This window comes from Vanacampus margaritifer, chromosome 11 (assembly GCF_051991255.1).
Source record: "Vanacampus margaritifer isolate UIUO_Vmar chromosome 11, RoL_Vmar_1.0, whole genome shotgun sequence".
NCBI classification, from domain to species: Eukaryota; Metazoa; Chordata; class Actinopteri; order Syngnathiformes; family Syngnathidae; genus Vanacampus; species Vanacampus margaritifer.
The window spans coordinates 10,488,291-10,516,222 of record NC_135442.1 but is presented as its reverse complement, the minus strand read 5'-3'; the positions used below and the strand labels follow the sequence as shown (position 1 = coordinate 10,516,222).

The following is a 27,932-nucleotide window of genomic DNA, read 5'->3' as shown; positions in this document are numbered from 1 at the left end:
GGGGGCGTTACACTATTGTTCAACACTGTGTAGATTTGGAAGAAGAAGAACAAGTGATCTTCCCCGCCACCTTGTCCGGAGTTTACAAAACGTCTCAATCTTCTTCCATCCGCTGTTTTTAGGACATCAGAAAGCAACTGCTGTAGGTTCATTTTATAATGTACATATTTGGGCATGATTATGAATGATTATGATTATGCATATTGTCAGATGATAAGTTTGTTATTTTGGGGGGGAAAAAAAACGTGATTTGTTTACGGCATGATGATTTGCCTTTTGGATGGCAGAACACTTACTGTTTATCCATCCATCCATTTTCCAAACCGCTTATTCATATATATTTATATTTAATATTCCCCTTATCCATTTCTCTTGGTCTTTCTCAACGTATTAAATGTGTCGTGTTTTAAAGTGTTTAAAACATCAAAAATCTATAAATGCTGTAAGAACTTGTCTTGGGGGGGAAAGGGGGGTGATGGGGGTACTGTATATCCATACCATACACAGGGAAATATTAATCATGTTTTAACACATTTACAGTATTAAAATTGTCCTCAAATAGTGTCGCAGGGTGTTAACTTACTAAAGTGCAGCGTGTACTTGGTGTTATTACACACGGTACACCTACACAATTTGCAAGCTAAGATGGCGCTGATCGGACTAACAAGCAACGCGTACCTCAACATACACCGATTTTATAGTCAGAGTAACCTCTTTATCATCTCCGCCAACGATAAGGACGTTCTCACCGCTGCTTGTGTTTTTTGTTCACAACTTCCTGGCTAAAGTTTTTTTTATGATATTATTTTAATGATGAATAGGTCTCCTTGCAAGGATATTCCCATGAAACATTTATCATGTTGTAAAAATGATAAAATCCCACTACTGCCCCCAACTGTTATGCATGTACAAATGGATTTATTTGCGTTCCGGGGAAGGTTATTCCACTTGCCTCATTCACAGGTGACAAAGGTCTAACTTTGTGATATATTATTTAAAATGTCTGACTTTATGTATGGCTCATACAAATAGTTTGGTCTCCACAGTCTATGCCCAACCATAAAGTGTGAAATTAAACAACCAAATAATTTCATTCATGTATTTCTGAAACAACACATTAAAGCCAAATGGTAAATTGAGCTACAATCATTTTTCTTGGGTGCGCATACAGTGTTACGTAGCATTAGTTGACAGTATTACCTTCTGATAAGCAGCAATTACATGGTTGCTCTGTGATGTCGACTTTTTACTACAATTTCAAAATCTATTTTGGAAACTAATATATTGGGTAAATAATCCTTCTCACTTGAAGGCATTTTTTTTTTAAATTAAGCCACTTAACACTTTATTATTTAAATATATATATATATATTTTGTCACATTATGAATGGTCAAAAACTTCTCATAATATCTTCACTCAGCTACTGCTGATTTATAGGTCACATGATACTGTGTGAACTGTTTATATGGCTGACGCCTCACTCTTCTTGCTTCCTTATGAGAAAACCATACAAAGTGGAGAAAGTTCTACGACAGATGCCTTGTATACACACACACACACACTGTGAGACATATGGAAATGCTTACCGGTACTGTTGTTTGTCTATGTGCTTGACTCTGTTGTTCTAGGTTCTGGTTGCGCACCAAAGGAAGCCATGTTGTACGTCCTGTCAACACATAACTCTTGAAGGTTCATTCATCGACTGGACGTGCCAAGGACGGGCGATGTTGAAAAGAATTTCATAAACATTGGGGGAATGTGTGTGTATAATCATGATAGTAAAGGGAGAAAAAGTAATGGTTTTTTTTTAATCATTTATTATTTATTTAGTTATATACAGTATTAGGGCTGCATGATACTGGAAAAACATGCAATAAGCGATATAGTTGTTGAATATTGCGATATTGATATTATTGCGATATTTAACATGGACTTAAAGGAATAACATTTTTATTATCAAATGAATTTTTTTTTCATGTGACAAAATAAGCAAGCTCTATGTATTCTTAGTTAATTAATTGTATTACCCTAGATCATGTTCAACTATTGGATGGTGATGCACATTTAAGTTTGCGTCGGACTGTTCCAATTCAGGTAAAAGCATAAAATTCCAAATTAAACTTTTTGCATGTCTTTGCAATATGCATACTGCATGGGCCAATATTGCGATATCGATATTTTTTCGATATATTGCCCAGCCATTTATGCATTTGTGGAATCATACTTAGAGCTTTTTATACAACTGAAATTCCACTGAAGTTGAGGCGTTGTGTAAAACGTAATTTAAAAACAGAAGGCAATGATTTGCAAATCATTTCAATTTCAACCTATATTTAGTTGAATACACTTGGCAAGATATTTAATCTTTAAACTGATAAACTTTATTTTTTTGTGTGTATTATATATATTTTTCTAACAAACATTGGTAAGTTGCAAAAAATGCAAGTCTATCATCTAATACAATAAACCCCAAATGATATAGAAATGGAAAAACAGATAAATGCTTTTTTTTTCAGATTGGATATGATGTCCCTACCTATTAAAACAACTACTTTCAGCAAAATGGTAAGTTGTTTTTTTATAAAATGTTTCTATTGGTTGGTTAAAATATGTTTTTTTTCCTAAAAGTGGTCCGTAGCGCAAAAAAGGTATACAGTATACAGTGACATCATTGACTAGTCTACTTTGCTTTTCATTACATTAGCACATTAGGACTGCTGTAGGCAACTGTATTGAAAAGATATCAATTAGGTCATCGACTAGTCGACTTTGACTCAATTTTCTGTAAAAAAATATCATTATGTGAAACTGCTATTATACTGAAAAAGTATCAATGACGTCATCGGTTACTCGACTTGTCTACCAGTACACTCACTAGTCTACTAGTACTACGGTTTTCATCACATTAGCACTCACCTACAAAAAAAAGTTACATTAGTGTACATACAGTACATCAGCATTACTGGTGACAATGTTGACACAAACACACGCACACATCCAGAATCTATATTGATTTATACAAGTCTCAAATGTCAATAATCATCTCTCACAAGTGACAGGACAACTACAAAGCATCCGGACCCATGTTGGGCACAGCACAAGCTGAATGCTCAAGTAATAAAGAGACTGCGGGGTTGTTGTGCAGCAGACTAATTGCGGCGTGATGAATTTGTTTCGGAACAAACGGCGTCATCGCAACGCTGCCTCGTCTCTTTGACTGATTGCGCTGAACAAGCTCGGCCTTCCATCCATCACGCATCTTTATGGCTTCTTTGGGGAGGGCGTGGATGCGCGCAGCCTCGCTCTGTTTGTTTGCAGCCCTGATACGACGCACAAGTGTAGAACACGGAGTCAAAGGAAGTATGCGAGCGTCAGGATAGGCTCGGTCAGGCAATTAAGCAGCTGTGCTAATGATTTTGGTGGTTTACAACGCCATACAAGCCTTTACGGCTTTTGTTGTCACTGTAATTTAGTGCTCTCGGCTATAATGTGCTGAGTGGTTTGTTTGGCCCATTGAGCTTGCCTTTCCTCATAAACACCCACCTTCACGCACAAAATGCAAATATGCTCTCTCTCTTTTACATACACACACGCACATTACTGCTCTTTTATGGCGTGTGTTTTTTTATGACGGGTGTCTAGTGATTCACCCCGGGAGCAATCACAAGCCATAGATCTGAATGATCATCAAGTGTGGTGTGCAATAAGACTGCGGAGGCTTTCCATTGTGCATCCAGATATCCTCTATGAATACAGAGAAGCCATGCAGCATCTTTCAGACAAACATCCCTTTCTATAGCGTCTGTCCTCAGTAGGGTCGATCAGAATTTGGGGATTTGAGTGGCAAATGAATCCGAGCATATTGTCGTGTGCACGAGTGTAGCAGCAATGATTGTGCCGTGTATGAGAATGTTTAGCCGGCTAATGAGCGTTTGGTTAAACTTTAAGGAAGTTATTTTAACCCTGGAGAACCCAAGAACCCTTTTCTTCTTTGGAAAATTATGAATTATACATTAAATGACTGCTATAAGTTCACTGAACACCAAAATATGTTTTTTCAATTTTAACCCTTTTTTTTTTAACTAGCTCAGAGTTGCTAATTTAGCAAAATATATATATATAACATACTCCTAGGCATTCTGCAACATGATATGAAATAGATTAACAAAAAAAACAACACAATTTTACCATCTGATGGTTTGCTGAGAAGATGGTTTTGTTTGGATTGATTTCCAGCTCAACAAAACAGCATGTTGCCAGCCATCTTGTCACCACCACTCTGGCTCATGTAAGTGCAATATTCATCCACTAGATGGCCCCATCCAGAGGTCAGAAGTGGCACTCTGGACTTTTGAAGTTAAATTTGTAAAAAAAAAAAGTTATTTGAGTAGCAGAATTTATAGGGGCCAAATTTGACCCCGTGGGTTCTCCAGGGTTTAAACTAAAAAGGAAAAGCTTTCCCGTAAGTTGAATAGCAAACAATAGGGAGCTCTTTACTGAAGTTTTTATTTAACTTTTGAAGACGTGCTACTGCCCCTGGAAGATCCCTTTTGTTAGATTTTTAAAACAAAGACGTCTATTGACTAAGATTTTTTTTTTTTTTACGAACCCTGTATGTTGTTCAATAAACATATGCTTAAAAAAAGAGCTAGAGTTTGTGTTTTTTCATTTTTGATGCCAATATTTTCCCTTTAATGAAAATAAATCTCGGCTCCAAATATCGGTTATCGGCGTCCTTGACTACTAATAATTGGTATCGACCCTGAAAAAAAAACTCATCGCTCTATCTCTAGTACAAGTCCAAGCAGAGAGACATATATATGAAGTTTGAAAGGAGAAAAATGTTTTTTTTTTTTTTATTATTATTACAGTACGGTTAGTTTTTCTGTTGTAGCACATCAATAGTGGACAGTGCTCAATCGTTTGATGTGCGGCAGAGAGTCGCCATCTGTAACTTTCACAATGGTCCACTTCAAACACGTTTGGCTGCGTTGCCAAGTGCGCTGCGGGTCAAATGGTGATATGCGCTATAGAAAAAGACGGATGGAAAATACTGTTGTGTGGGGCGATGATGTATAATTAGAAAATAAATCAGGAAATACAATACTGGATATATTGTATTATATAAACTGATACAGAGTATTAAAGAAATGATTCATCTCACCCACACATACATACAAATATCCACCAGCACTTGGCCTCTCACTGCACCAGATGCTACCCCAAGTACACCATTACAGAAGCATTAGCACCTCGATAAACAAACCCTTGAGTTAGCTGACAAGCTCCTCGGCATGTTGCGTTGAACCCTGCTCGATGGCTGCGGCTCTGGTTGTCACGGACGTCAAATCAACTTAAACGTGACGTCAAATCACGCGTGTGTGTTATGTCTTTTTCTTTGCGTTTTTTTGACTGCCCGTGTGTGTGTGTGCGTGTACCCAACTCCCATATGTGTGCGTTGCACAGGGTCTTAATTAATCTTTGTCATTAATAATTTAATCATGGCTTTTTGTTTAATAAACAGTCTGGCAGTGATGAATTGCGGCTGGGTCAAGTAATTTGATTGGTGGCGGAAAGGAGCTGGCTATGCATATCTCTCTGTCTCTCTCCCTCTCTGCACTCTCTCACTCACTTTCTTGTCCCAGCATAGAAATGATGGCATTCAGGGGCCCCGCCAAGTGTGCACGCGCAACAGGAGGAGGGCAATTACGCTAAGATGCAATAATGATTAGTGATGGATGTGGAGAGTGGAGGTTCTTTCACAGCACATTTCAACTAATGGAATAAATAGTATGGGTGGAGGGGCAAGAAAATCAAAAATATTTTATTAAGTACATTTCCATCACAGTCTCAAAGTTTTACAATTATTCGGGGACTCAAAATGAAGTCGGATGTGAGTTTCTGCTCTCTCCGAGCACATTTATTGATGAACCTGGGCCAATGCTTCAGCCAATAATTCATCTTGTCAACACTAGGTGGCACTCTTGAACAGTCAGCATCAATAAGCATCCTCTTGGCGTCCTCTCCATTTTTCTCCAGCCTGTCCAATTCTAAGAGAATCATCTTTTAGCATGTCAAAGGCAACACGCCATTGGGATGTAGGATGTATTATAATATAGAAAAGCTTCATCTTTCTCGACTTCACAATGTGATTTTTCATATCGTACAGAGCAGAGGCCGACCGTCAGCCTCTAGCCTGTCACCGTCTGCTCTATTGCAGTACAAAGGCCAGGTCGTAATAATGTGGCAAGGGATACACTTGACTGGCCAACGTTGCCCGGCAGGAGTTACATAACAGCGTGACCCCTCTAAATGACTTTCTTAGGAGGTGTTTTTGTTTGGTGAAGCTGAGATTCTAATGAAAGAACTTGTGATTAAATGCGCGTGTGACAATAGTGGGAATTTTAACTCTTTGACTGCCAGACGTTTTCAGAAAAGGGATGCCGTGGGTGCCAGCCGATTTAAGCATTTTTGACTGATCTTTCAAGGTCCACAGAAAATTATGTGTTTGGACTATGGAAACACACATACTACCAAATAAAAGATTGGACTCTCATCTTTCATCAGAAAAAAAAGTTTGTTTCTACCTTATTCCGTTTTTCAGTAATCAACAATAGAAAATGGTTAGTTTCACCTCTGTTTTGAAAAAAACGTCTTTTAACGTCTTTGGCACTCCTCCATAGGATTTTACTAAACGTTATTTAACGTTTTTGGCAGTCAAAGAGTTAAGGTTCACACCGGTGCTTTCCGGAAAGTCAGGTCTCCGCTTTGTTGGGTAGATTTGTCAAACTTTGTACTTAAGTACTGTAAGAGTTCTGTTATTTAAGAATATTATCTATCTATCTATCTATCTATCTATCTATCTATCTATCTATCTATCTATCTATCTATCTATCTATCTATCTATCTATCTATCTATCATCTATCTATCTGTCTGTCTGTCTGTCTGTGTCTCTCTCATATATATATATATATATATATATATATATATATATATATATATATATATATATATATATATATATATATATATATATATATAGGATGATTGGACAGGCTGGAGAAAAATTGAGAGGATGCCAAGAGGATGCTGTTTGATGCTGACTGTTCAAGAGTGCCACCTAGTGTTGACAATTGTATATATATACAGGAACATGCTAAATCAAATGACGCTTTGCCCAACAAGATCACTGAAAAAAAGATTAAAGTATATCAACGCACAATAAATGGTCTTAAATGAACTTTTACTCAGGGAAACCGCACGTTCGGCTCACCACTTCGTTAATTATTTAATTGGATGATGTTGAACTCCCAACAGGTGGATTTACCCACATTTATCTGCAGCGCTGACTTTGTTTCAGTACTCATAAACACCTTACATGTTCATCTTCAGTGCAGCGCATACATTACAGATTGCTTGTCAGTTCATCATGACAATCATGTTGCCTTTTGAATGTGAACAACTTATTTTACAACAACGAACAGTCGGAAAAAAAAATTGCTATTTGCATTCACAAGCATTACATTTTGCAAAAGCACACCGAGACAACCTCTTGTATTTTTCTCAAGTTCAAAGTGGAGTTCTTGGGAGTTTGAAATGACGACATTTTAGGCAGACACATACTGTAGAACAGTGCAAATGAAGCTCATTAACCAATTTCTGCTTACTGTACTGCATATTGTACCAAGCAGCCAAGACAGAGATGTGTCTATCCTACAATAAATTCCGTTAATAGTTGTGTTATTGATTTTTTGTTGTTGATTTGTTTTTTCATTACTTGTAGTGGACCCCCCTAAAAAAAAAAAAATATATATATATGAATAAAATATGGACACCCCCCCCCCCCCAAAAAAAAAGGCAAAGTATAAACAAACTACACTTACAGAGTTAATAGATGCGGTGAATGTTTTATTTTAGATTGGGTTTGTAACTGGGTTTGTAACTGGGGAGTACAGAAAACAAAACAAAAAAAACCCTGCAACATAAACATGCCTTTTATTCGCCCAACTACACCCTAGTTTTATAATATTTATGGTAAAACAGTCCTGAGCTTTATTTTTTATTTTTTATTACAGCAATAACTAGTCAAGTTAATACTTTGTCCAACAATGTTCAGATTTTGTGAGAAGTATCAAGACTACGTTTCAGCCAAGGTCACACACAACAAGTCAGTTTTTAATAGATAAAGTAGATACAGTATAAATGGAGTAAAGCAGATGTCCTTCTGAGTACTGTTCAGTCCTATCGTTTCGGGCAATTCTAATGTTGACTTGATATATTGTTTCTACAAAAGTTCACTGGAAAGATTAGAGAAGCCCTTTTTCATAATTATCTCATTCATCATCCATAACAATGATAAAACACAAGCAAACACTATTCCTTATTACATACTTACAAACTGTGACTCCAAATAAGAATAGTGTAGTTTTTAAGTATATAATTAGTTAATATAAATACGGTTGTCACTATCAGACTAATGAAACACATCATTTATACTCCCCACTATTAATACAGAATAAACAAATTCATGTGTATATTATACAGTTGTTCCATCAAATGCAACTCAGGCCAGTTAGGGGTTCGACCACTGTCAATCTTAGAGACTGGCATGCCCCTTGATTATTTTTTAGTCTGCCTAACCTAAGTGATTTCTAAATACAGTATAAGCCTCATTTCAATTTGAGTGATATATTATTTCATGAACAACCCTGGAGAATTTTTTTCCCTACAACAATAGACAAGCTCTTATGCTAATTCGCTAGTCTAATGTATCACTCATACTTCATAAACATTTAAATTACATTACCGGTACATGTATTTTAGTGGCATTTCTTACACAAGTATGTACGGCTGTCTGCTTATTGATGCAATGCTCATTCATTGCGTGAGTCGAACCAACCAACCTCTCAATTTGCTTCTTATACATGAATGTAATTATATACATTTTATATGAAAGCGCTAATGGGGGCACCAACCACTTAGGAAGCACTTAGGTAGGCTACATAGTACATACCAGGAAAAAGTACTGCTCTCTGCTGTCTGGCGTGCATTTTTTACTCTTAGAATGGCAACGCACTAAACAACACAGACAAGTGTAATTTAAGATAATAAAAAAAAAACATGTTGCTTGGCAGAAATGGCGGATTACAGTATATCCATTCATCTGTATGTTTTTCAAGTTTCAAGGTGGTTTATTTGTGTTGAATGTTTTAACTAGTGAATTCAGTTGTTTATGTAACATGGGTTAGTGATTGGATACATGATCGAAGTATGATGTTTATGCTACTTTGCAGCCATCTTGAGGCTTCTATATCCAATTACAAACACATTTTAGGGGAGCATCAATTATTTTTGCTATTCAGTGCAATACTTGGTCCCTATCCCCAGCAAATAGCTGTAATGTCAATATAGCGTTAGTTTGTGAGCTGGTATGTATGTGCAGATCGGTTGTATGTACTGTTCGTAGACTTCTCGAGATCTTCTTATGATGTCCTTAGGGACAAAAAAAAAAATCAAACAAGATGGAATTGTCTGCATTAAGTGTGATGTATCACCACATGTAGACTTTCTAATTAAAAGTGTGCACCATCTTAAAAGGAAAACCAAGATAAGACTTGTTACCTTCTCTTGTTACCTCCTCATAATGCAATATGAGGCCCTGTCTAATGCATGTGAGCCACCCTTAACCCCACCTCATATAGTGCCGGGCCAAATTGCGAGTCAAGATCTCGTTGCCACCACAACCCCCGGGGCGTCAATTTGTGTGCATAATTGTGTATATGGTAGTATATGTAGTGCACACATCAGCAATCACAAGCCTGTCCCATCCCCATGTTAACAACTCCACACAGAAATGAAGTATGTGCCACTTATCAGAAGGGAACGCTGCAGATTCTACGAAACCCAACGCAGCTCTGCTTACCTTTTGACTTTGATAGGATAGCTGGGGCTTTGCACTCATGGGATATTTGGGTATTTCTATATGACAGTGTAGTCCGATGGTTGCTTGAAAGTGGCACTGGTGCATTGCCAAGTCTCAAAGTCACAGGCGTGAGGTCGCTTACTATGAAATTAGCCACACTGTTATGTAACTGAAGGGGGTGGAAGTGCAGAACTTATTATTATTTTTTTTTTTAGAAATAGCCAGATAACAAAAGATTGACTTTGTTGTTTACGGTAATTTCACACTTGACGCGACGTGTACAGGCATACCAGCCTATTGTAAACAAGCAATTATAAATAGTCAGTTTTCCATAATAGGTCTCCTTCAAATAACACCGTCTATTTTCTATTCTAACTTTCAACACTGTGAGTCACACATTGGAGTGAGAACAAAGGGGCAGTAGCTGTAATTTATTTCTTTGCGCTTGTCACAAATGAAGTGACACCTCCCTCCCTTGAGCAAGGTTTGATTAATTAGACAACCATGTGCATTGCGGTTGCGAAGCTGTTAGTGGTGCATGTAACATGTGCTGTAATAAACACACTGATTTACCCCCCAAAAGTATATTTACCGATTCCATTAGGGATTGGATATTTGTGCAATTACTTAGGAGTGTGTGTCGCTTTATGTGCGAAATGGGCTGTTTGTGCACACTCTTTCATTTATGGTCCTGTAAGAATATATATATATGCGTGTGTGTGTGTGCGCGCGTGTGTGCGTGCGTGCATGTGTGTGTGTGTGTGTGAGCGCTCAACCGAATGATATTAGTGTGTCTGTCAGACGGGCTCATTAGTTGGTGCTATCACAGTAGTGGGTACTGAGCGGGTCCAGCGGCCCCCCGCACAAGACTGAACAGATGTTTACTATGAAAGAAGTCTATGACATGACAGGACACGGCGCCTTCGCACACTATGGTGCTAATCACCACACTCGCGAAGCTAAATGTCCACTGCTGAATACATGGCAACTGGCCACAACGTTATGACTACTTGCACATTATAATGAGAGTCAATACAAGAACTGGAAGGAAAATTCTGACCTTACAAAGATGATCATGTTCACTTTGAGTTGACACTGTGAGAGGTATTAATAGTATAGAAGAATAGTATAGAATATGCTTTTGGCAGTGCTTGAATAGGGGAACTCCAGATATCAAAGGAAATCTAGACAAGAGACCAAATGACCCACACAACATTAAAAAAAAGAAATACTAGACCGATTGGCTAAATAGTATCAATTATGACACAACTAAAAATGAGCCCATTCAAGACTGACCAATCACATATAAAGCAGTTGTCCCTAAACAACATTATTTTTTGTAAATAAGTCCATGTTTTTCCCAATGAGCTTCAGTCTTTCCCATAAATTTGAAAATAATTGGTTTTGTCACTGGTCCTGCTCAGACATTAGCCTCTTTTTCCTTTCGGCTTTGACATTTTTCCCCTGCTCCAAAGAAACATAATCAATTTTTACTTAAGCTCCAATGTCTTGATTAAGGTGTTGGATGCCGAGGTCGGACGGGACCTCGACCTCATCTGGCCCTGCAAGGGGATCCTGCCAGCCCAAACTCAGCATTTTCTCGACATCAATTTGAACCCACGCCATAGAAGGCTGCAACCCGAATGCATCAATGTGAACAACAATTTGTTCTTAATTGTGGTTGTAGTTCACATTGGTGTACAAATGCAATGCATTATATTGACTGATGTTTCTAATATTTTTTAGATATTGAATTAACTTGAATACCAGATTGAGAGCTAATAAACAAGATTTGGCTGATCTAAATGCTAGCCCCTATTCATTTTAAAAGTCAATAAATAGACAGTGTTTATTTAAAAACACACACACTCAAGTTAATGCAGGTCGCTGTGGAGCTATTTGCATTTTAGAGTACAAAGTCAAATCTTTGCAGTTGTATTTAGTGAAAAATAATACTGTATATTTTGGACTAAAATGAACACTTTAAATCTTCCTGTGTTTCTCAAACACAAAGCAAACACTCTTAATACCTAACCAGGCCGAGGACAAAACAGCAGCCTTATGTACTTTAGCTTTTTGTGTTGGTTCTTTATGTCCTTTGCAAAGTTGTTCAAAGAATTTCATCTAGTCTGCTGGGAGGAACTAAACATATTCACTGGCTACACTTATGCTTAAGACACATTAGCAATGATGTATAGAAAGAGCGCAGTACTATAAGCAACTGCTGTCTTTTTACAGGAAGTATACGTATAGATCAGACACTAGCACTATTACTCATAACTATTTCCATCTCAACCCGGCTCCCTCACTCCCATATTTAAAAAAAATAAGGACAAATATCACACTAAGAAAAACTTTGTTAGTCTTTCATTAAAATTCACACATGCTGGGTGATGGTAAGAGCCACTCTGATTGGCTTAATTAGCTGATGAAGTAGGAAATTACACCTTCAATGAGATTGTGTGATTTCTGGCCTCAAGGAGAATGACTTAATCAAATATAATCACAATAGAATAAGTACCTTCACCAGCATCTACAGCTACTACACTTGAAACACTAAAATATCGTATATTTTAAATGTCCACTCTACACATGTAGCCACACACCAGTCTGTTTTGTATTTTTAAAACTATTTTCAGTGTGTCATTGTATCAGTGCGTCATTGTACCTTGTATATTGACCATCTCATGTCAAAAAAGTTCAAATGAAAAGGTCCTCTTTTCCATTAGATTGGTGATGACAATATTTGACTCTTCAAGTGCCACCATAATGACCAATACGGTGAACATGTAATTGTAGATTGAAAATAAATTAACTTCAAACCAAAAACCCACCGTTACGAATAAGTCATGCTACCAATGTAGCAGCCATGGCTAAGGTCAGCTTGTGTATGGGGATAATGCTAGCTTAGTATTGCTCAAGCTGTAGTAGTTGAATATGCATTCTCTGTGACTATCATGACAACAATTTTTTGAGAACCGAGCTCAGTGCACAGTTTTGGTCAGAAACTCAAGGGAAATTATTGAAGTGAGGTTATATTCACATCTAAGTAACAAAAATGCACCTAATTGTTTGGGAAAAACAGTTCTGAAAGATTAAATGCAAATGTATTGGACTTCAAAGTTGAATACAGCTGACAAATGTACGTAAGAGTTTTAGCCACTATAACATTATGCACAGTTTGAACATTTCATTCAGAGTCTTCTCATACCACTAGTGGTACGCGTACCACACTTTGACAATCACTGCCAAACATATCCCATAAAATTGCCTGGATCGTTGACCTCACAATAATAAAGGATTTAGACACAATCACATATTCAGACACGCTAACGGTGACAGCAGTGGAAATGTGGAGGGACAGTTTGAGCCAGTCGATGTGCTTGTAGACTCCGGCACACACACGCGCACACACATCTCTGTTGTTATGGGTACCCAGCTGACTAAAATAACTTGTGTTCTTTGTTCAAACACCTGTACACTGACTAGCCTCGACTCCTTTTGCTTTCACTGTACATACTCCCACATCGGAATCACTGTTGTAAGCAGGTTCATCATGTAAATGCAGAATGACAGTATATTCTCTAGTCTGTTGCGCCACTAAACGTTACAAGGCGTTACTCATACAGCTACATTACCTTTATACTATTAGCTACTACATCTACTATAATATTCATGTAATTACAATGTGCCATTTGATTATCATTAATTAAATGAAGTGACAGTACTAATAGAAGAGGGCTATTTGTTTTATTCAAAGTGATTGCAATAATGAGCTAATTGTCTATAGCTGTAGTGCTACAAACTCAATTTGTTGTAGTTCATTGGTTCAGTGTCAACAATATGTCACAATAGTATTAGCATTGATGGAGAGCATCATGAACAATAGCTGTACGTGATTTATGAGGCTGCTGTAATTGTACACAAATCCATATTTCCTCAAACAGTGTGCCAGTGTCGCCATTACAGGCCTGAAGCAAATAAGCGACTCCACCGAATATATGACCCTTGCGACTTGGTGTTTCTTTGCATTTTCACTAAAGTAATTCTTCATTTTGTTTGAAACTTTTTCTGAATATGGGCATTGTTTTTGCTCTTTGTATATCCGAGTTGTGCCACTCGAGAATATAAAACATTTGAATTGTGTGACTTGAGCCATGCAGTGTAAATCCAGCCAAATAACACCAGAGAGCAGTTTTCCATTAGCGTGCTATAACACTGCCTGCTCCATGTTTGACATATGGGGTGACAAGCTTTGGCTCACTAGCCATTCCTAGTTTCATGTTAATACTTGTCCCCCATCAGTGCACTGATAAACCAACCATCCTTGTTTTACTCACCTTCAATCCCCCATCAAATGAACCCTCTGACACCAACTTCTGTTTCGTTTTCGAAGCGCTCTCAGCCCACCCTGGCACACTGCCTTTATTCTTACATTCATGTACCCCCATGTAAATGTAGCTCAGCTTTAAAACTGGGTGAGATCTCTCTGACCACCCTCACACACAAGCGCAGGGCATAAGTGCAGAAACACACAAAGAGCTCCCACACAAAAAAAAAGATCCCACACAGAGCACACACTGTGCCAGTCCACTTAACCAAACCACTCTCTTTCTGAAAATGGCTGATTTGAGCCCCTGCAGCCCCTAATCATCCAATCAGGGACAGGCCAATCTCCTCCCCACTGGGCCTATCAGAACCTTTCGCTCAGGTTCTACTGCTCCCGTGGCGATGGCAAACCAAGTTGTGTTCAGAGCGCCCTGCCACTCATTGTGTGCTGCATTCAAAGGTTTTTCCCTTGCACTTCATTTTTGTAGCTATTGCAGACCATCAGCCACAAGTCTGAAGTGTAGATTGGCAGGATCCGCAAAAGGTCACATATGTCCTCTTTAGTACATTACTGCTTTCAACAGTCTTCATGCCACCTCTCAAATATAGCGTGCGCAATAGCAATTCGTAGTTATTAGTCATCATTCTTTTCTTTTTTTTTGGGAGGGGTGGGGCTGCAGTGTGTGATTATATTGGCAACATTCGACTGCCTAGATATATGTCTCCATTGTATTTGAAGCGTAATCCATGCTGCGTCCAGTCCTTTGTGCTCTGATTGTCATCATTAGCATCAGAAGAAGGAAATTACCCCCTTCAATGAGATCTGTGATTTCTGAGGGTGTGAAAATGAAGATTCAATCAAATGTAATCACAATGGAATAATTGGCACTTATCTATTGCGAAATGTTATAATAGGAAATGCCCAAGTTATGATTTGAAGTAAGATCAAGGACAAGACAGTTCACATTTTCATATTTAAATCAACCTTAGAGATTGGGAGTAATATTGTACTTTATTTGACTTGCACTTGTTTGATTGCTGTTGAATGAATGACGGCAAATTCTCCTGTACTTGGCTGGGAACATTGCTAACAAAAATAAGGTGATTTCACGACAAATCAGTTTTTATACTGATGTGATGACAACAGTACATTTCGTACTAGTTGTTAATGAGGTATGATGGATTAACACCAAAGCCTGGCAAGGTTCACTTGATCCTTAGTTTATGATGGAACTCTGCTCGTACAGCGGCAACGCACCGTAACAACAGAGAGCAGGACTGAATCCAGATGGGTTTGACGAAAACATGTGTCGAAGAAATTGAGTGGGGTTGATGCAGGGAAACCCTGAATGAGAGAGTCAGGGCTGGATGGATGGAAGCAACCTCAAACACACGGAAGAGCAGCTTGCATGGAAGAATCAAAGAGACCTCATACCGACACAAGTGTCATTCAGTAACTCTTGCTGGAACAATGCACAATTCTATATGACTGAATAAAGGCCTATATGTCAAATAAGAGTGACTAAGGCTAGACTAACTAACAACTGAATCCATCCATAATGCATTGAACCCTGCAACTGTAACCCAGTGGCCCCTGCATCTTAGGCAAGACAATAAACGGTAATTAAAATTTAATCTGGAATGGCATTGTAGTGGAGAAAGATGTGTTGAGGTACGAGTGTTCTGAGTTAAAACGTAGGTCAAGGAATGAATTAAACTTGTATCTCAAGGCACCAATGTACAGTTCAATACCCCTTATGAAGTGTGTGCGGATCCACACTAGCTGAGTTTTGATGGCATTGTGATAAATGGTCCGATTGTTGGACGTAGACACATACAGTAAATGGAAAAGGAAAGTTTGCCTTCCACCGTAGCAAAGTGCACTATGGCGGTCGAGGGTAAGCCATCAGAAATGTGTCTTTTGTTCAGGCCATTATTGGCATGTGTTCATTTGGCACCATGAACACAGACGCAGCATGTGAGAGGGCCAAGAGAAAAACAAGCGTGTGCTTTTAGAACTGTAGTGGGAATGAGAAGAAGGGCAGGTGGAATTAGCTTTCTATCTGTCTCCGTGGCGGTGAAAGGGGATGTAATTAGAGAAAAAGCAATCTCCCTTCCATATCCATCTGTGTCTTTCTCGACCTGTACTTTCACTCAGCCCTCATCTCCATCACTTTCTCGCTTCCATCTCGCTGTTTTTGGCCATTTGATTTTCTCCTTTTGATGCTCCATAATGGATACATTCAGAATCCTCATCCCCGTCCTCCTCTTCTCTTCCATTATCCCCCTTTTGTCATCGGCTCTTTCCCTCCTCCTCCCCTTCCAGCTCCTTCCCGCCTGCCCTGTTCCTCACTTTTCCACCCCGCTCTCATTGCCCCGAGTGGGCCTCATGCTGCGCTCCTGGCCATCGGTAATGGATCGTGGCCTCAGCCGATGGTGGACTGCAGTTGTGGCGCAGATGAAATATTAGGGGGTGGCGAGATCCTGTCAATGATTGACTTATAAAGGCAGACCGGGCTCCTTGGTAGCCCTCACACAAGCTCATCGGGGCTTGGCCTGTTCTTGCTATTATCTTTACCACTGTGGGTGATCCTCACTTTTGTCTCCATTCTCTAGTTCTATCAGTTAATCATCAACACCAATCTATTTTCTCCACTGTTGAACTGAAAGGGGAAAAAAACTCCCTTACCTTCCACTGTGTCCCTCTCAATCAGATTCTCTCCTTCATTGATGGGATTTGATAATGAGGGCTGTGACTTGGTCTATTTTACACCCTCTTTTCTGTCTTCCGCCATCCACCTCTTCCTCTTATCTGCCTCTCTTTATGGCAGCAGGTTGATAATGGGGATCAGAGTGTGTGTCTCTTCCATTAAAGCTACGGGTTCATAAACCAAATCGCAAATCAAACAAAGATGCAGCGCTCGGGCATGAAGGACTCCGTATTACACCAAGCAAGCCCTCGCAGTTGCTAGTAATGTCTGTTTGAAATTAGCGAGGGGAACATCCAAATGGCATTTAAGAATAAACACATAATTAATTAATTAATAATAATTAACCTAAATCTGGTTACTGAATTCTGTCTGTTAGCGAGAGCCACTACATCGTGATAACTTACATTGATGTTTCTCCATTTGGCAATTTATTATTATATTATATTATTAGTATGGGATTTTTTTTAATGGGCTTTAGGTGAACTGATGAATACACACACGCTCGCACGCACGCACACACACACGCACATACACATACTCACCCACATACAAAAAAAAAAAAATATATATATATATATATATATATATATATATATATATATATATATATATATATATATATATATATATATATATATATATATATATGTGTATATATGTATATATATTAAAAAAAACATTTATTAAATTTTTTTAATTTATTTGTTTTTTTTTAAAAAAAAGGAGAGCAATGATGATGTCAAATCGAATGAACAATACTGAGCTCTCCTGGAAAAAAATAAATAAACACAGGGAACACAAATAGTTCTAATGGGGCCGATGGACTAATTTATACACGACGTGCTTTAGGAGGTATGATGGCCGTGAATGTAAGCGTAAGTGCACGAACGAGATGAAATGAAGGCTTCATGCAAATTCTGGTGATATGCATGATTTTGGCTCGGAGGCAGCTCATAATGCTACCAATCTTAAAATTACCTTAATTGGATATATTTTTCTTAATCTCTTCTTTCTTGGTGTGTACACGATAAACTACTCGTCATCTATGCCTAGCATTCCCCCAGTAGTTCCTGGAAAGTAGGGAGGATGGATCATTGTTCAACGTAGATGGCAAGACACACAAACGGCTGGCAGCTCCTCCAGCTTCCTGCTCATGAATTAGAGATAGACCTTAATTTTTTTTCAGGGCCGATACCGATGCTGAGTAGTCAAGGAGGCCGATAACCGATATTTGAAGCCGCTATTCATTTTCAGTAAAAAGGGGGAAAATATATATTGGCGTCAATTAAAAAAAAATAAATACAAATGCTTATCTTGACTTTATGGTAATGTGTTAAAGCTAATTAATTATAATAAATAAATAATTATTTAATATTGAACAATTTCTCAGGCTTTTCAAAATGTCGAAGTTTAAAAAAAATCTTAGACAGTACACCACATTTAAAACTTCAAAAAAAAAATGTTCAGGGTGCTTCCCAAGGTTATCAGTACGTCTTAAAAAGTTAAATGGAAATTTAAAAAAATAAGTACCATAGCTCTGTGTTTTCCCCATTTTTTTTAAAGCAATCTTTTTCACATTTATTTGTTTTAATGTCGAACAAAAACAAAAGGTTCAGAAGGTTCAGGGTCAGCAGCAAAAAAGGCAGATACCGTTATTCATTAAAATGCCCAATATCAGAGCCAATAATCGGCCTGGCCTAATAATAATAATTGGTCTGTCCCTATCATAAATTCCTGAATCCATGTTTACACTGAGACATTATCAACAAGTGTTATCGCAATTGGTCAGAAAAGTCCAAATCCAAAATCCGAAAGTAAGAAAGAAATAAAGCCCAAAAGCCAAATTTTCACTGGATAGCGATTAGTTAGATTGCTTGCCAGCCAGTCCTGTTGTGTTGGGTTCATTTCATGATGTATAAGTAGACCACTGAAGACCAGTGATTCCCAACCAATTTAATTTCACTTAATTGGTACGAAAATTATTTATTTACTGCAGAAAAATTTACTTTTTTCATAAGATAGCCCCCAAGCTATTCTCACAAAATTGAAAGCAGCACTGTTGAAATGGTCTTGAACTATGTTCACACTGCAGGGCGTGATGCCCATTTCGGATTTTTGGTTAAATCCAATCTCTCCCGCCCGCGCAGAGCGCATATCAGGCTTTTGATGACGTATCACAGTGCAGACGCATCGCATACATATCCGATTTATATCCACATACGAAAGAGGCCCAGGTCGGGTGTGAAAAATTCGGAATCGTACCGTTCACACCACCCATCCCTTCATTTTTGTGACCGCTTATTCCTCACAAGGGTCGCGGGGGCGCTGGAGCCTATCCCAGCTGGCTTCAGGCAGTAGGCAATGCGGAATGGGCGATTGAAGTCACCCCAGGCTTCAGACACAGTATCAGAGTCGTAAAAGAGGCTGAACGCCACCAACCGCGACCAGGGTGTCAAGTTTAACACCCGAGACGACTGTCACCCGCCCCTTTGTGTTGAAAGCAATCGTAGCTGTCGCACTGACAGCTGCAATTGATTATTTCATTGCGCCAAGCCACATAGGCTGCATGACACGGTAATATCCCGCTTCGGTGAGTTCTGTCTGAAAGGGACAGGCGAATAAATCCCGGTTCTACTGTTACGCCTCTGATGCACCACTTTGCCGGCAAGCCAGTGTGAAAGCAGCTTCGTATGAAGATGAATGCCCCTCAGATAGCAGCCTCCACTTTAATAGATGCCATGCCTCAATTAGCCGCTGGGTGCGTTATCCACTTAAACAAAAGCGCCTCTCCAAATGGATGTCCCATGAAAAATATAAAGAGCTCTTTTCTAAGAAGCTATGAATCAATTTTGCTATCACCACATTATTTTTATCCTGTTAAAACAATGCATTGGCTCAGTCTGAACATGTTCGACAAACATTTATAAACGTATACACAATGACAGACATCGCAAGACTGCTCATTCTTTCAACTCATTCTGAAAAAAAAGTTCTTCATATCAGGTGATACCAACGACATGTTCCCCCAAATGAACTATCCTTTGATGAATCAAACATTGATGTTTCTTGTTTTGTAATAAGCTTGACTTACTTTACTAGTTTCCAACCTGTCGTTGCACGTCTTTTTCTTTTTCATGTCAAAAATGATTACTACTGCTGATACCGTAATCCATTAGATTTCAGGTTGACAAACTAGTATTTCATACTGAATACTGAATATTATTTTAATTGTAAATGATCCCTTTGTTCGGCTTCCATATAAGATAGTGTGCAGCAGCTAATTATGCAGGAGACTGTGCTTTGCATAATTGAGCAATAATTAAGCAATTGTGGTTTTACATAAATGGACTTCAGTGCCACGGTTCCTGTCTGTGTGTTGCAGATACATGTTCAGCTTTAATGCAGTCAAAGCTGTTGTTATTTCCCCATTTTAGGATTTAGTATTTAGAGTCATTTCAGGTCATGACCATTAAGTGCATATAAAAAATATTTATGTTTAAAATGGAAGTTAGTGGTCGGTTAGGTTTGGTATATTGCAGGCATTAAATAGCCATTTGTAAAATGTTACTGTTCACAATGGTACGGGTGCAGCAGCTAAATCCTTGCAAATGTCAAGAAAAGACATTTCTATTAAATTCTTAGTAAGGTGCATCCCTGACTTCCTAAGTCTCGTTATTTGTGACTGCATTGTATCTAATAGCACTCACAGAAAGATTAGAAATTATAAATGACCATGTGGAAAGTTTTCTTCTTTTGTAATACTGACAAATATGGCACAGCGGAAGCGTTTGGTACTTAAATATAAATCTTTTACCCCTGAATTCCATTCATGTATATATAATAAACACTCTGAGTCTGAACTTTCTACTATAAGGTGTAATTTTACACGCATAGATTTATTTAATTTAAAGGGGAAGTCAACCCCCACAAAAAAAAAAAAATCTTGGCAATAATATGTTCTATGCAGCCCCACTAGTCTAAATACGGTATTCTGGTTAGTATTGCTTTTGTGGAATATGAATTAAGCAGCAAAATACAGCCATTTCTATCCATCTCAGGGAACGGCCATTTTGACACTCCGCTATCGACTGAAGATGACATCACATTTGATCAGGGCTCAAGCAATGACCAATCACAGCGCACCCTTTTTCTGAAGCTGAGCTGTGATTGGTTGTTACCTGAGACCTGAGCAACGGTGACGTCATTTTCACTCGACGGCAAGTGGCAAAATGGCCGCCTCCTGATATAGATAAAAACTGCTGAATTTTGCTGCATAAACTCATATTCCACAAATTCAAAAAAATTATCAGAAAGGCATGTTTAGACTATTGAGGTCACATGTAACATATTATTGTTAAGAAATATTTATGGTTGAATTCAAACCAGAGAATGTACCATACGTGTAGTGTATATTTTTTCTTTACCCATATAGACTGGAGACAGCTAACTTTGGGAACAAGTGGCTGGTCAGTGGCCAATTGCAGTCAATAACAAACAAACAACTATTCAACTCAATTGAATCCAGAGCTTCTCGACTGAGGAAGACCTTCTACTCTTCCACTGTGCTGCCCTATATAGCTTCACTGTATATTTCCCCCCAACAAAATAATACTAAAAGTACAATGCAACATTACAAAAGTTATTGTATTTTCCAACTCAACTGACACTACTGCATCATCATCATTTTACCGAGCAAACATTGAGACGTTAATCGGTGTATAAATCAGTCAAGCGTCTTGCAAACTGCCTGAAAGACCATTACTATGCAAATGAATGCAACTTTGCCTCATATTTTGTCTCTAGCTAGAATCCAAACAATGTGGTTTATCATGGTTATCATGGTCATCACACTATGACTAGCTGTAGAGCTTTGTTTATGAGTCGTTGTTTCTGTATCTGCTGCCACATTCTACTAACGTTGTGTTCTATGTGTATTTAAGTAATTGTTTTTTTTTTTAATTTGTGTGTTGCTTTATGGTGTCAAATAAAGTCAGACAGAGGAAGTGGCCAGGCTTTCTGTTTCAGATCCATGAAAATTTTGAAAACTCTCACAGTGTAAGTGTAGGGCCGCTTAACGTTATTGGTAGCGTTTCTGCATCTTGTATAGAAATGTCTGATCTGATGACAAATGTTGTCATCAGATCTGGCAAATCTTTGTTATCCAAATATACCGGTAAAATTATTTACAAGTTCAAGAAGTTCAAGTTTATAAATTCAACATCGGTGGGTAATCCATGGTATCTTATGAGACTCATATTCGGCAAAGCAAGATTTTTAACTATATTATCTGCAATGACTATGACCTCACGACCTTATTTGCCAAGAGTCCATTAGCTAGCGTTCCATTTTACTCATTATATCCGTGGCTAGGCCCAACTCAGTGTTCATCACACACACAAGAATTTTTGAACGGAAATATTGAACAAGTTTGACAAGGTCTGATTTTGATTGCAAGAGATAAAAAATGACCAAATTAGGCCCGATTATCCCAACTTAGATACCCTTGCATTAGTAGAAAGACTGCCCATTACATCACCATAGACCGTGTTTTATTCATTTATTCATTTATTTTCCAAGTCGCTAATCCTCACTTGGGTGTTTTAACACAGTGTAAAATGTTCGGTCATAGTGTTCATTATATATAGTAACCAGTTGGAATCCATTTTTGACTTGACCGTGGCTTTGATCGGAAAAGGGAGGAATCGGTCAAATTCGGCCTAATTATCATTTTGTGTGTATCTGCAAAAAAAAATCTCCCACACAAAAATCTGTATCAGTCATTCATCTTATTCTAGTGAGAGTATTTTGTCTCTGGTTTCTTTTCCTTCATCTGTCACTCTCTGTCTTTCTTGTCCCTCCTCTCCTTCTACTTCGTGTCCCCAGTGTTCATTGCCACACTGAGTTTTCACAGGAACTTAAGCATGAATCTTTAATTAGCAACAGCTGTTGTTCTTCTGTGTGTGTGTGTGTGTGTGTGTGTGTGTGTGTGTGTGTGATGCTAACTATTCTTACGGGCTCACTGTCACCTCAATCCCAGCCTGCACTTAATGAACAAGCTTGCCAAAGATGTGCATGCGTGCACGCAACCACAAAGGTTAGCACCGATTGCATGCGCATGTACTTATTAGCAGAAATTACTACGCATATCCATGCATGCCTACACATGAATGCACACCACACTTGCATCTGTCACTCACCACACGGTAGGTATACATACGCAGTACACACTTGCTGACTTTTTCAACCTCCTTCGCCCATTTCATTGTTGCCCTTGTCTTCCCATTTCTCTCTCTTTTGTCTTCAATTGCTCAGCTGTTAGTTGTGAATTATGTATTATTTCCTTATGGAGTGTGAAGAGCTTAGCTCGGGGCTATCGTTCCTCAGTAAACGGCCATTAGTTGTGTCTTTGCCCCATTTACAATTTGATGGCTGATCGGGATCTGTTTGCAGCCATAAAACTTCTATTTGCAGAAAATGGCACACACAGCCTGATTTCACTTAAAAGTCATATTGAAACACAATACAAAGCAAGTGCAATGCAATTAGAGTGTGCAGCCATATATCAGTAACTAGATTTATAATTTCATTTGTACTGTGGAAAGCCATTGTTGCCAAAATATTGAATGGGGCGATTGATCATTCCCAACAGCCTCTCAAAATATCCACAGTGTTTTCTCTTTTTTTGTGGCAATTTGTTTCTTCATTGACAATCCTGCCAAGTTTTTGTTGTTCATAAAAAAAAAAAACTGTGTATATTGTATGTGGTAGTGCTGGGCGATATGACGATATTATCACGAAGACGATAAAAAAATTATTGTTTCCTATCGTGTCCATCGGCATTTGTCACTTACTTACTTAGCAAACAAAATAAGTGACAGAACGCTTGTTTGACAGACAAAAGCATTCGTTTACATGCTTATTTCTCACAGCTGTCCCTAGGTGGCAGCCAGAACAACACATAACAGTGACTCATGATTCATAGTGGTCATCCATTGCCCACTATCTTCCATCCATCCATTATTTGAACTGCTTATATAGTCAATGAAAATTAATAGAAAACAAGGTGGGTAAATGAAAATAACGAATCCTACTACTTTGGAAAACTTAACAAAAACAACAAACCCGTAATTATTAATAACTGTTTAAAAAAAAAAAGAAGCCACCTCAAAGAATGATAGGTACTCCTTCGCTCCTTTCGGCCCACACAAGGCTTCAAATAATTTGTCTAAATCACATGTGCATTTTTAGCCTAATTAAAACAAGGATTAAGTTTTTCCAAAAATTGAAAGATTTTTGTGAAAAAAATGTCACTGTGCTTCTTCTGTTTGCATTTGATAATTTTATATATCAGCACTAGTTATGGATGCATTTTTCATTTGATACATATCTGTTTAACGTCACTTAAACATAGAATGAGAAAACGTAAACAGTCATAGTGTGTTGTCGAATTTTTTAAAGAATAACTGAAACTATACCGTGGCATATCGAATTTTTCCATATCGCCCAGCACTAGTATGTGGAGCCTCAATACCCTATACAGATCACAGTTTTTGCTTATGAGTGGGTGTGAGTCGCCATTTTGATTTTTTTTTTTCGTGATGGTCCACTCAAGTGGCTTTCGGACAGTGAGCAGCGGGTCTAAGGCTGAAAGGCCCTGTGACACGACACGCAGACAATGTAGATAGATATACGTTTGCTACAGTGATGTGATATTGAAATTTACTTCCTCATGCAGTGCCTTCGAAACACTATCGATTGTTCATGCTGCTCTCTTTAAAATGCAGCGGATGTCAGTAAAATAGATGCCAATAGGCCACGGAAACCAAGGCTTGTGGGAGGAGAATAACAATAGAAGGACATTCATATACTGCATAATTATCACACCAATTACAGTATTGGTTGTTTTCCACATGAGAACGTAACTTTAATGCTTGTTTTTTCTTCCTTTTTCCCTCATGTTTGCGTACATGTTTCTATCAATGTGTGTGTAGGTTTAATTTAAAGAAAATGACCCTGGGCTAATGAAGAGGAAGGCGGTGGAGAAAATGTGGAACGCTTTGAAAAGGTCAGTGTGTGTATGTGCGCGTGTGTGATTACACCCAGCGATCACACTTGAATGCCAAATAAAATAGATTTTTTTTTTTTTTTACTCTATACTGTATAATATCAGGAAAATCCTTCTTTTACACACAATTTCTCCTCCTACCACATTGTTTCTTTTTTCCCTCTTCTCTCTTTTAGCCCTGTGGTGCCCTGTGACCTGTTCAAACCTCGGCTTGCTGAAAATTCAATCTGAGCGCTGTGATGTATCCCTCCAATATCATCCCCGCCCCCCCCCCCCAATTACAGGCCAAAATGTTCACCAAACCACCATTCTGTGCACACACACACATGAAAAGCAAGCAAAAAGAAAACATGACAGAGGCCTTTTCTTTACAAAAGGCAGTCTGCAGAGGGATGTGATTGTGAGTGGATTCAGGGGCACCATAGTCTCAGGCCAATCATCTATAATTCATTTTTCCAAGGCATACAGTAATATCTAAACCTGCCTTCTATTTCATCAAAGTGAACAAAGAAATGGAATTTTATATGAGAGGAGACTATGAAAATATTGTTCCTAATAAATAAATCTGTGGCTTTTTTATCGGAGGTATACCGAGGTTTTGTAGAAAACTTATGAAGTTGAATATACAGGGAAAGAAACATCTTCCCGGTCTCAGAACTGAAAATGCTGTACTGTATATATATTTGTGTGATATGATTCAACCTTTCTTTAATTCTTTTGGTAATTTTCTTTTCTTCATCCGTTATCTACAGTTGAACCTTTGTTTTGGGGATAATACTGTATTAAAAAAAAAGGCAGACTAAGGCTGATTTGAACTTTAACTGAAGCAATCATTTCCATATGAAATAGTGTAAATTCAGTCAATCTGTTTCTCACAGACAAAATGTTACCCAATTTTTATTTTATTTTATTTTTTATTAGGTGATCAGTCCTTGGTGTATCCAACCTAGGGTTGCCAACACCTCATCGACAAGGACGGCCGACCCGATTGCCTTTAATCTTGCTGGCGTGACTTTTGTTGTTGTTGTTTTTTTTGTAGGTGAAACTTTTTTTTTTTTTACTATTTAAACCTGAGTTGAATAGGATGCATATTTTTGAATGATATTAACGCATGGAAAAGTTATTATCCAGAAATTTACTTGAATACAAACTAACAAAATTAACTTATCAATATAAAAATCTGAAACCTTTCCTGCTTAACTTAAAACTGTATACATTAATATAAAACAAGTAACAAGTAGAACATTCATCCTGTAACTTATATTATAGTTCAATTTCACAATATGTGAAAAAAAAAATCCTAATATTTTATCGTTGTCATTCAATTAGAAAAACAAACAAACTGTACTTATATATTTAAAGTGTCATATACCAATTATCTAAATTAGAAAAAAATATTGTATACTGTATTGTCGTATAACAACTGCATGTACAGTAAAAATTATTCTTACCTGTTTTAACTTGTAATCAATTTAAAGCTGTCTATTTATCTATTATGTATCAATGGTAACTTTTATGTATTATCTATTTGAACGTACTTGTCAATTTTACTTGTTTATAACACCCCAAAAATATACGTTTTCCATACAACGCTGACATTCATTGCACATTTCCATATTATACTTGATTAGAAGGTTAAAGAATCATTCTTTATATACCATATCTACCTCTGGCGTTGCTTGATGCACAACACATTTTTTTTCTAGGGCTTCCTACTTTTGTTGTACCTTGTACAGTATTCAGCATGTGTCCACCACTGGAAGCATGCTTGAGATCGAGACAGTCCTCCAATAAATATGACCACACAGGTCGTTTTGAAAAGGTGCCAAATTACGACCGAGTGTTGCCTACTTATTTTAGCGACCTCTATCGGCCATGTTAAATAGCGCAAAAATACTAAAGTGAGACTCAAACCCTGTCCGTCTGATTGGAAGACGAGTGTTTATCTGACTAAGTTATTGGCCAGTGATTGTTTTAGTGTTGACTTTATGTTTTCTTAGTGTTGACTACATGTTTTCTAACAGTCTACAACCTCACTGCGCCGTTTCCTAACCTCAAATATTAGTGTCCCATGTAAAGACGTAACGTGTACTGTACTATACATACGTATATGTAATAATCCATGTGATTCATGACATCACAATTGGGGAAAAGCACATTAGACAGTTCCTATTCTTTAGCTTACCTAAGGCTCTACCATTCAGCTCATATAAAAATGCCATTCTCATACATGAATCACTTCAACTGACAGCTCTCATTTTAAAAAGTGTTGCAATTGTCTTGTCTGAACTCCTCACCCTTACCTCTGTGGCCAAGACTGGATCACATTCTTTGGGTCATTACCCGATAGGTGGAAGTGTAATATTTATAAATTGAGATCTTAACCTACCAGCTTCGTTTTTTTTCATGCCCTGACTACTGCCAACGCTAACCTCAACCTACAGTATGTCATGCTCCAGCTTCTATTCATGAAGACACACTCCAAGATAGCTGCAACTGATGAGACTTCACCGTACTTCCAACCGGAGGTAAACCCGCGACCTCTGACTTGCGAGTGTTGACAGTCATCACCATCGGTTCACATTGGTCCGACATCTGCCCCACACGGTGCCTTTTGGAGGTCACAGTCTGATGAGGCCAGCAAAACCAAACCTCTTCATTTGCATAGAGCAGAGATGCTAACCTCAGGCCCCCAAATTGGACCCTCGCCAGCCCCTGATGGCACTTTGAGAATTAGCATTAAACAACAAGTCATGTTCAGATGCCTTGCCAAGAATACAAAATGTGCTCTTATCCATAAATGGTATAGTTTGAAAACACTTACTATGTAAAAAAGTGAACTTTATCTGGGGTTAATGAGAGGAACTTGAAATAGTGGCAGGTATGTGCTGACTCACATTTAT

General features: G+C 38.1%; 1 long non-coding RNA gene across 2 annotated transcripts; it reads left to right on the top strand.

The window, feature by feature from the left end:
- Nucleotides 1–47: 47 nt before the first annotated feature.
- LOC144060662 (uncharacterized) lies at nt 48–26,569 on the top strand. 2 transcript variants are annotated; one of them, XR_013295972.1, is made up of 4 exons: nt 48–142; nt 1,630–2,566; nt 24,956–25,029; nt 25,206–26,569. It is a non-coding gene; the product is annotated as an uncharacterized LOC144060662 (long non-coding RNA). The 2 variants fall into 2 exon arrangements; XR_013295973.1 differs by lacking the exons at nt 48–142; nt 1,630–2,566 and adding an exon at nt 22,936–23,058.
- The last annotated feature ends 1,363 nt before the right edge of the window (nt 26,570–27,932 follow it).